General features: G+C 40.9%; 1 long non-coding RNA gene across 1 annotated transcript; it reads right to left on the reverse strand.

The window, feature by feature from the left end:
* Positions 1-2,873: 2,873 nt before the first annotated feature.
* Positions 2,874-3,620, reverse strand: LOC127338024 (uncharacterized). The gene is made up of 3 exons (XR_007874165.2): positions 3,420-3,620; positions 3,162-3,337; positions 2,874-2,932 (listed from the first exon to the last, which is right to left on the reverse strand). It is a non-coding gene; the product is annotated as an uncharacterized lncRNA (long non-coding RNA).
* Positions 3,621-10,650: the final 7,030 nt, after the last annotated feature.

Consider the following 10,650-nt stretch of genomic DNA (forward strand, 5'->3'; position numbering starts at 1 on the left):
GAGACAAATCTACTGAGCCAAATTTTACAATTTTTATATATTTGGAAAGCTTATCAAAAGCTATATCCAATGCCACTGGATTCAAACCTAGATCTTTTGTAGAATTAAAGTGAGAAAATAAACAAGACAGGGACTTTTCTGCCTTAGAAAAATTATTAAAAATCAACCCTTTTGAATTTTTAGGTGATTCCACCTCTCATAATTCACACTTAACAAACTCTAATTTATTATGTAAAAATATGATATGGGTACTATATATGATCATGGGTTAGAATCAAAAAAATGGCTATGTAGCCATTACTAGGCCCATTTAAAATTTTCCAAATTTAAGATTTTAAATCTATGAGGTGTAGCACCTCATTTAAATCATCTTCTCAAGTTGTATGAAGTAGTGTGATGACCCTGGTTGCTTGGTCTCATATTTGTTCACTTAAGAAAATTTAAATGTTTGCCATAGTAGCATTTAAATTGTTCCAACAAATTATTAAATCTTATGGGAGTGTTCTCTCATTTAAATCTTGTCATGAACAATTCAAAATGATGTTGAGACTCTGGTCATTTAGGTCTCACATGAATTGTTGATGATATTAAATCTTTACCATGTTAGGATTAAAAGGTATGAGGTGTTCACCTCATTTAAATCATTTTCTCAAATGATAAGTATGAAGAGGTTGACTTTGGTCAACCTAGGTCATATATTGTTCATGAGAGAAATTAAATCTTAATAAGATAATGAGAGGAAATTATTTCTCTAAGTAATTAAAAGTAACACCTTATTTAGTATGAGAGGAAATTATTTTTTCCTAAATAAGAAAACAACACATTTACCCACTTAATAGTAATAGGTGATGCTAGTTTACTTGTGTAAATTATAGGAGGTGTTTCACTTCACTTAAATCTTGTCCCAAGTACTTTCATATGAAGTTTGAACCCCTGGTCAAATACTCTCACATGAAATACTTGGAGTTTTTAAATCATAATAGGCTTTATTAAATGGTATGAGGTATCCCTATCTCATTTAAATCATTTTCTCAAATGATGATGATGAATGGTTGACTTAGGTCAACATAAATTCATGTGTGTTGGTTTGAGAAATTAAATCTTAAAGAAGATTCAATGAGAGGAAATTATTCCTCAAGAACTATATGGAAACTATCTTTTATATATAAAATGAGAGGAAATTATTCTTCCTCAAAGCAATACCACCAATGCACCAAATTGTATTAATTATGTGAATAGAATAGTTGGTGTGAACATATGTGCTGTTTGGAATAGCCAATGAACTGTTTGGTGATTGTATCCTCGTATTCGTATTCTAGACGCTAGTACCGAGGAGTATCAAGAGGAGGAGGAAGTCTACTTTCAAGGAGAAGAAGACCACTTTGATCACCTCAACCACCAAGGCAAGCTAATATTTCTTGCAAGATAATACCCTTGCAAAGTGCAAAGCTCACCATGAGCAAGGCATTACCCCATTTACTTTATGCTTATGATCCTATTTCCCAGTTTTACTTTACAAGCTTTATTTACTTTTGTTTTATCAAAGTACTTTTGATTTATGATTCACTTGGTTAGTATTGGATTAGTACAAGAGTATCAAGGTTAGCCTAGAAGCAAAGCAAATTACTTAGCACCCCTCATCCTTAGATGCTAGTGCTAAATTGAAATTGACTACTCTATTTGGGAACTTGTGAAATGAAATGACTTTGAAAACCTTGGAATGATGAGTCATTCTATTGAAAGGTTTTGAAGGTGAATATGACTTGTGAATGACTTGGTGAATTTTACGAAAACTGATGGTTGGGTTCGGATGCGATACCATTCCAATTTTACAAGTACCCCCACAATACCTGAATCTGGGTAAGGCTTAGCTGGAAACTTATGTATTTTAGTATGGGTTCCCTCTGAACAAGCGTCATCGGGGTTATGCCAAGGGCTGCCTCCAAAGAAATATGGAATGACGTGATATGATGTGAATATGAGGTGAATGTCCGGCCCAAGCCCTGTGCAGTTCCCAGGCTGACAGTTTGTCTTCACTGGGAGGCCAAGCTCATGGGGAGAGGTGCCTATACTAAAGTATGTAAATGAAAGGTTAGGATTGGTAGTTCGCGTACTGCGTACGATAAATCAGGGCCAGTTACCCCTGACGAACTATTGCAATTGTTGTGGCACAAGTGTACAACCTCTGCAGAGTGTAAACCTATTCGAATAGCCGCGTTCGCGGTCATGGACAGTTGGAAAGGCCATACTGTTCCGTCATCAGAACTTTTCCAAAAATATGAATGGTGACTTGTGACTTGAGTTTGAAAGGTGACTTTGACTTTGAATCACAACTGAGTTGTGGGAATGACACTAATGTTCCCACCTGAGTTAAGTTAGGCAAATGAAAGGTCTTGGTTTACTAAAGTGCTTATGAAATAAAACTGGCTTTATGCAAATGAAACTAGAGCTTAGCACCCCCTTCCATAGTTGATAGCACTTACCTTAGTATTAGTTTGCGAGTACTTTAAAGTACTCATGGCTTTGTCCCTGGCTATTCAAATGGTCAGACTATGAAGAGGAGTACCAGAACCCGGAAGAAGGACAGCAGGACGTCTACGACAACTAGGATCACTCCTGACGTCAACAGTTGCCTGTGGAATAGATGGACTACTACTACGCTACTTCGCTTCCGCTATGTGTTTTGTAATTGATCAATAGATCATCTACTATTGTAATGAGACTGGATCGTGTGATCCCTTGTTGTAAGACATTTATGCGTTGTAATGAATGATGTGTTGTGATATTAATCTATTATGTCTCGCAAAAACAATATTCCTGGGATTGCGATGAATGGCATAATAGGCATCTGGACTTAAAAATCCGGGTGTTGACACAATTAATCATTGATGCCTCCATGGGGATCATAGTAGCATCAACCAACCCAAGAGAACTGAAAAACAGTAAAATATGTACAAACTGAAATACAAGCTCTGCAACAGAATGAGAAGGTAAAACATGGTAAGCACTGCAGCAAAATCATAGCTTGAATCACACAGAACAATAAAAGCAAGATACAAATTTCATCATGGAATTGGTGCTGCGGAGAGGGTGAGACTTGTATGATGCAATCTGCTCCAAATTAAATCATACTTTCAGATAAGCATATTAGAACGAGATACCATGCCTTCATGTGAGCTGCAGTCGAGTAGGCGCGTCGATGAGGGCGCGAGCGGCGCCGGAGGTAGCCATCTGGGCGTTGACGATCTGTGCAAGACGCAGCCAGTATCGAACTCGGGGCGGTAATGGGGGCCACGGTTACCATCTTGGACTCATTTACCCTTCCTCCTCCGTTCATCTACGAGGCAAAGGGGAGAGACGAGAGTGAGACCATAGAGAGAGAGAGAGAGAGACGACAGAGAGAGGATGGAGAGACAAACCTGGGCGAACCCTAGCCCCGTGGTCGCGCTGCTTCTTGGGGGCCAATGGGAGCCGCGTCTCCAAGGAACCGGCCGCCGCCGCTACGTCTGGCGAGCCTCCACCGCCGACCGCGCCGGTTTGCACGACTTCCTCGACCCTCACGGCAGTGAGAGACGAGCGCGTGAGAAGGGGCGGCGGCGGCACCGCAACGGGGGTAGCGCACGCGAGCAAATGGCGGCTAGGGTTTTTACCCGTGGTTTTCTACCACCCACGCCTACGAATCTGACGGCTGGAACTGCTCAGAGCCTCGATCGGATGGTGCGCTTCTCGCCCTATCAGTAACCCACAGGTGGCCTAGGGTCTTTTTTGCGGGAAGGGGAGGTCTTTTACAGTGCGGACCAGGTCTTTCATGCGTGAGAGGGGGATGCACTTACTTGTTCTCAATGTGAGTCACAACTAGAACTTACTCAGTTACAACTGTCATTTTTAAAGTTGCATATAAGTATCGACTGATATATTTTTAATTACACAGAAGTTATAACTGAGATAACCCTAGTTACACATGGGCTGCAACTAGGATTTTCTTTGGCTTCACATGCCTTGCAACTGTGATTTCTCAAGTTGTTGTAAATGTGTTTTGCCGTTTGCTCCGGTACAACCCCCTCCCTCTGAACTCAGAGCAAACTCAAACACAAGAACGGCTCAGATTGTTTGATACCTCTTCATTATTAAAACAAAACGGATATATAAAGCCCTGTATAAAACCCATATGGCCCAACTGCGTATAGGTACAAGTAGCACATCATGTATGCCGTTGTCGCCTCATCGACATCGGCTTTTCCGGACGATGGCGTTCATGGCTAGCGGGCGGGAGGCACGGCAACATGGCGGCATGCCAGCCACGAAGCACAGCGAGCGGTGCTGCTTGGCACGATTGGGCAGGATGGCGGCGCGGCGCCGTGCAGGAACGGTGGCGAGGCGGCGTGCAGGAAGGGTGCTTCGGCGGCGGGTCGCCAGACAGCCAAGCTTCCCTTTGGCCGGACTGTCTGGGCTATTGAGAACGTAAGCGATAACTCGCCGGACAGCCCGATAGTTTTACGCGGCCGATAGGCCAGACAGTCTGGCCACGAACGCCAGACAGTCCGGGGCAGTGGCCAAATGGGACACGTACTTAGCGGAAGCATTGGTATACAATGGACTTGAAGCCAATCTGGCCGTGCTCGGAAGCCGGTCAATCCGGCCCTGGTGGCCAGCCTGTCTGGGCAAGGAGTTACAGAGCGACGGTTGTTGTTGGCTAGCCGGTTGTGAGGCTATGGTTTTATGTCACAGCATGTAGCATGACAGATCAAAGGTGGGTGGTCAATATTATTTAGCTAGTCTTTAGAAAATCACAACCTTTTCTCCAGCTGAAAGAGTTAACTGAAGTTTTGGAGAAGTTAGAGAAGAAATATTACACAACCATGAGATCCGAAGCCTATCTTGATGGTCTTACCTACCTACTTTTTTCAATATACAATACCATGGATATATATACACATATTATGCAGTGCGGTGTGTCTGCTGCGTCCCGTATAGGCCGGCGAATGGTACCGGACATGTCCGGCTATGCACCTGCCATAGCCCTTCAGCAGTGACATTGAAACCTTCCATGGTGACGGCCCTGACCGGCGGACGATCGCTGTCGCCGGAGCTTCGTAGATCGAGGCGGCAGAGTGCTGCGACCAACGCACTTGTCGAACGAGGTTGCAGAGAACGATGGAGGAGCTCGTGGGCACATGGGGCTGGAGGGTGAGCTCGGGGGCACACGAGGCAGGAGAAGCTTGGGGCGACGCCGTCCACAAGGCTACGACGCCGGTCGAGCTAGGACTCATGTTCTCGGGCGGTGGAGCAGCACACAGCCGGGATCAAGGTGAGAATCAACAGCGGGCAGCTCGTCGAGGACGTTTATCAGATCAGGGAGATTGTGGAGATCGTGGCAACTCTCGGTATACAGTATACCCGTACATAGGTATATCGAGTTTGGATATGGGTTGGATTTGGGCTTAGGAGCCCAAACTGAGTTTGGGGAGGGGGGTTGTACTGGAGCAAGGCTCCATTCGTAGCAATGAATAATACTTTTAGTTTGAAAACTCAAAGCCAAGTAAAGTTTGACCAAATCTTTGAAAAGATCTATGAATAAATATAATATTCTATAGATATCATATGAAAATATATTTCATATGGAATTATATTTCATGATCTATCTAATGATATTGATTTTATATTTTACTTGTTAATGTTTTTTTTGTAAATACTTGATCGAACTTGATAGTGAGTAGCTTCTTCTAAGGATAGAACATCACCATCAACACTGCATAACCGATCAGATAATGACATAAGAGTGGTAACACGACATCACTTCAGCATGCCAGCACACACAAGAAGCTCAAGAGCATACTTAAGTTGTCGAAGAAGAAGGGTGCCAGATGATTGCGAGGATGCCTCAATACTCAAGAAGTAATGCAGAATGCCAAGATCCTTACCAAATAACTTAGACCGAAGTTGAGCGATGAGATTCGGAATAGCTGAAGTTGTGAAGATAATCACAATAATAGCATCAACATATATCAGCAAATAGATAGTGACATCAGAGCGCTGAAGAATGAACAATGAGGTGTCCGTAAAAGGCATGTACCTGCACCATGATTAGCGAGCAAAGGTGGAGCATATGCAATATCCATAAATTGGTCAGCTGTAAATAAAGAAGACTCTACGATAGGTGGTGGGGGATATGAAGAGGTCAAGTTAACAAAAGGAAAGACTGTCTCGTCATAAAAATGGGCAAAGGTTTATCTCATATCAAAATCTGATTGAACATTGTAATACAGTGATTCTGTTTTTTTATCTATTGGAGGATAGTAGAGTGTTAAGTGTTCCAGAATTTAACTTTCGGATGGTAAAATTCACATGAAGAAGTTAATGGGAATTCAGTCTAATTAATGGAAACAACGATGCACTATTATACTGGTTCAGCTGAATGGAGAAAATAAAAAAATATTTTCATGCTAGAGCGACTGAGCATTATAGGCATAATACTATTGATGGGGTTCAATCTATAGATGGTGTTGTGTTGGAGGATCATCAATCGAAAGCTGCTGCTTTTCTCCAATGTTTCAAACATAGGATGGATGTTTCATTCACCTTCTAAATAACTTAATATTTATGGATTTATCTAGTCAGTTGACAATCTGCAATCCCTGGAAGTAGAACTTACACAGGAAGACATATATTGAGGGAGTGGTGAAGCATTATAAATTAAAAAAAAGCACCGAGCCTGATGGTTTTAATGGAATGTTTCTCACACACTCTTGGCATATCATGAAGGATGATATGATTCAGATTTGTAAGGAGTTAACTCTAGAACTATACAGGATTGCCTAGCTTGGAATTTTGAGTAACTGCATCAGTGTCATAAGTCAAAGAGGAAATGTGTGATTATTAAGATTGACTTTGAAAAGGCTTTTGATACTATTGAGCACCGCGCACTTTTGGAAATATTGAGGTGTAACGGTTTCCCCAGCTTGTCATACGAATGATTAAAGATGTCTTATCTTCTAATCAATGGGATTCCTCGGAATAATTTTGCATGCAAAAGGGGAGTTACACAGGGTGATCTTTTATCCCCTCTCTTATATGTGCTTGGTGGAGATCTCTTGCAGAGCATTATCAATTTAGCATTAAGTAAAGGACTTTTAAGATTGCAAATTCTCCTAGATGGAGATTTTCCAATAGTTTTGTATGCAGATGATACCATTATTGTGTTGCCAGCAGAAGATGATCGGTTATTCCTATTCAAGGAGTTGTTGAATAAATATGCTGGCTACACTTGGTTAAAAGCCAATTACCATAAGTTTTCTTTGATTCCTATTAATCTTTCTCAACAAGAGGCTGAGCATATGGCTATGGTTTTTTACTGTCAATTGGGATCTATGCCTTTTACAGACCTTTCGTTTGCCCATGTGAACCACCAAGCCATGTGTTCAGTATTTCTCTCCAATCATTGATATAATTGAAAGAAGGCTTTCGGCTACTATGTGTTTTCTCTCTTATGGGGACAGTTTGATATTGGTCAACTCAGTTCTGTCATCTCTCCCCACTTACTACATGTGCACTTTGGTCATTCCTTTGGAAGTGATTGAAATAATTGACACATCTAGAAGAAGATGCCTGTGGAGGAAAGATAAGAATAAAGAGAGAGTGAACTCTTTGGCTGCTTGGAATGTGGTTTGTAAACCAAAGGACAAGGCTGGGCTGGGTATTATTAATTTACAACTTCAAAATAAGGCCTTGCACCTGAAGCACTTGGATAAGTTCGATAATAATGTTGATGTGCCATGGGTAAAGTTGATCAAGGAAGCTTACTATTATGATATTGTACCACATGTTGTGACGTTATCTGGGTCCTTTTGGTGGCGAGGTGTGATTGGTCTAGTGGATTTGTGGAAAGGGATGGCATTATGCAAGGTTGTTTCTGGCTCCTCTATTTTATTCTAGGATGACAATTTGCAAGATGATATCTTACCTGTGAAATTTCCAAGGCTACACTCCTTTGCTAAGGAATCTATGTTAAGTAGTTTTTGAGTTTACCAGCGTTGCACATGATGCTTTCCATTTACCTTGTATGTGGAAGCTTTTGATGAGTATAATCAGCTCCAGGATATCTTGATCACTTTGTTCATCCAGGAGGGTAATGATATTTGGTCTTGACAGTTTAATAAGGGAATATATTCTTCTAGGTCTTTCTACAAACAACAGTTGTACAGATGCATGATCATTTACCATAAAAACTTATCTGGAAGTCTAAATGTATGTCCAAGCACACGTTTTTTTTTGCATGGCTGATTCTCCATGACAGGATTAACAATAAGTATATGCTTATCCATAGGCATTGGCGTGTCACAGATAATAAGGATTTTGTGCTATGTCATCAACATGTTCTTGAGGATTGGAAGCACTTGGTCTGCTAAAAAAAAGCAACTTATTAAATGGTGAAGGAATTGAGAAATGTGAAGGCTCTGATGACCCATTCATTTCGATTTAGGTCTTTATGCACCATACATATTTGGTTACATGTCAATTTAGTTCCTGGATATGAAATTATCTTCAGATTCAATGGAAAGATTATTCCATAGAGAAGAGTCTGACATTTGCTAAGAAAACTTTCAAGGGTCCCTGCTTTACGTAGCTTGGTGGAATATTTGGAAGAAAGGAATAAATGGAATTTGGAGCATAAGAGGTCTTCTTTCAGGGGCTGGAGAGTAGGTTTTGTCTTAGATATCACCATGCTGAAGCATAGGGTTAAAAGTTCTCTTGCTAGCAGCTTGTCATCATGGCTTAGCACCCCATTGTATTTTATTTTTATTTTATTGATGTACATAGTTTGTACTCTGCTTATTGTTTAATAAAGGGCTCTGGGGCTTCCCCTGCAGTTGAAAAGTTTAAAAAAAAACTATATAATACAGGAAGCACGCTTGCTCCACAACCCCACAACCCAGTCCGCCACACTCTTCTCTTTCCCCTATGAACCCTAGATCTCAAGAACACCTCTATCCACATAGAACCCTATTTGTTTGTGGTTTTCCTCTTCTCTTAGTGGTATAGATATGCCCAAGCGAACCTCGGGCGGTCGTGGCACCAGATCTGGTCAAACCGAGTTGGAATCCTCCATCACAAAAGTCATGTTCGTTGTGCACCGCATTTTGTTTCGCTTCGTTTCTGCTTTTAGATTTTCACCGCATTTCATTTCATTTCATTTCGCTTTGTTTCGTTTGTTCTTTTATATTTTAACCGCGCTTATATTTCTGTCGGATCCACTTCAAGAAATGAGTCGGGCCAAATTCTTGCACGAAGGACAGTGGGCCAAACCCAAGCAGAAATGACGGTGAGCCGAATCACTGCACAAAGGACGACAGGTAGAACCACTGCACAAAGGATGGCCGGCTAAACCCTTGCACGAAGCAGGACGGAACTGACGTCGGTTAGGTCATCAGCGCACGGCTAGTTTTTTTTTTGCGAAATAGCGCATGGCTAGTTGAAAATGGTAAGAACTAGTTTAGCAACTAGGAGATTAGTTCTATATTAGCAGGACGTCGGTTAGGTCATCAGCGCATGGCTAGTTGAAAATGGCAAGAACTAGTTTAGCAACTAGGAGATTAGTTCTATATTAGCAGGTTGTAGTAGGTAGTTGAGTTAATCGGTTGCTCATTCTGCTTTGTTTCGTGAAATACAACTTGCCTACCTATTTATGTAATGCAATCTAATGAGTTTTATGTGTTAGTGAAATAAATTGTCTTATCTTAACGACATGAACATTACAATCTGAATGGAATGTAGAAACTAATTTATTAATGTTAATTATGATTAACTTTTTCTGCTCCCGAAAGGAGCTGGAAAAACGTAAAAATAATGCACCGCATCTTACCTGTACATGACATTAAATTTTGCGCTGTCTATTAGTGTACCGAGGTGGATGGTGTGGTGTCACGATGGGAGAGCGCGTGGTGAATCCAAAGTGTCATGGAAAAAAAGCGTCAGGTGTGCAATTTTATTTGGCTGCTGGCGTTTGCAAATGGCAGGACCCGACTGTCATGTTGTAGTGGAGGTCATGATACTGTCTACAGGGGCAGAACTGGGGCTCAAGACACCTTGATGCACCACTCTAATATAGCATACAATTTTGAAGCAAAAATTTATACTACATAAAGGTGTGGCTGATGACTTGTAGCATATATTTTTTCACATTAAATTATGTTTGATGACTTGACATAATAAAAGATAATGTATATATAAATTTTCACATAAGACTAGTGGTGGATTTGTTTTTCTCTTTTTAGAATAGACTTGCACATAGTGTATACGTGTTTGACAAATAATATTCCAAATAAGAGAAGCACTATTATACTATTATAGGTATATCATATGCCTATACAAACACTAGAACAGTTCTTTTAATAATACTGCTGTAATTTATATAAACAATAATAGATAAATTCAAAAAAATACCGCTCCCATGGAATAGAAACTCTAGAGTTGAGGTAGATTTGATCCGATGGACGCACAGAGAAGAGGCGAGGGTAGCGTTATTGGGCTCTGCTCCTGAAGGCAGAAAAACAGAGGCAACAAGTCATAAGGAAGGAGAGAAAGAGAGCACAAGCACGGAGGAAATCAAATGACACGTATCGATTTTAGTACTATAATCACATTATATTTCAG

The sequence above is a fragment of the Lolium perenne genome, chromosome 3 (genome assembly GCF_019359855.2).
Source record: "Lolium perenne isolate Kyuss_39 chromosome 3, Kyuss_2.0, whole genome shotgun sequence".
In the NCBI taxonomy this organism is placed as follows: domain Eukaryota; kingdom Viridiplantae; phylum Streptophyta; class Magnoliopsida; order Poales; family Poaceae; genus Lolium; species Lolium perenne.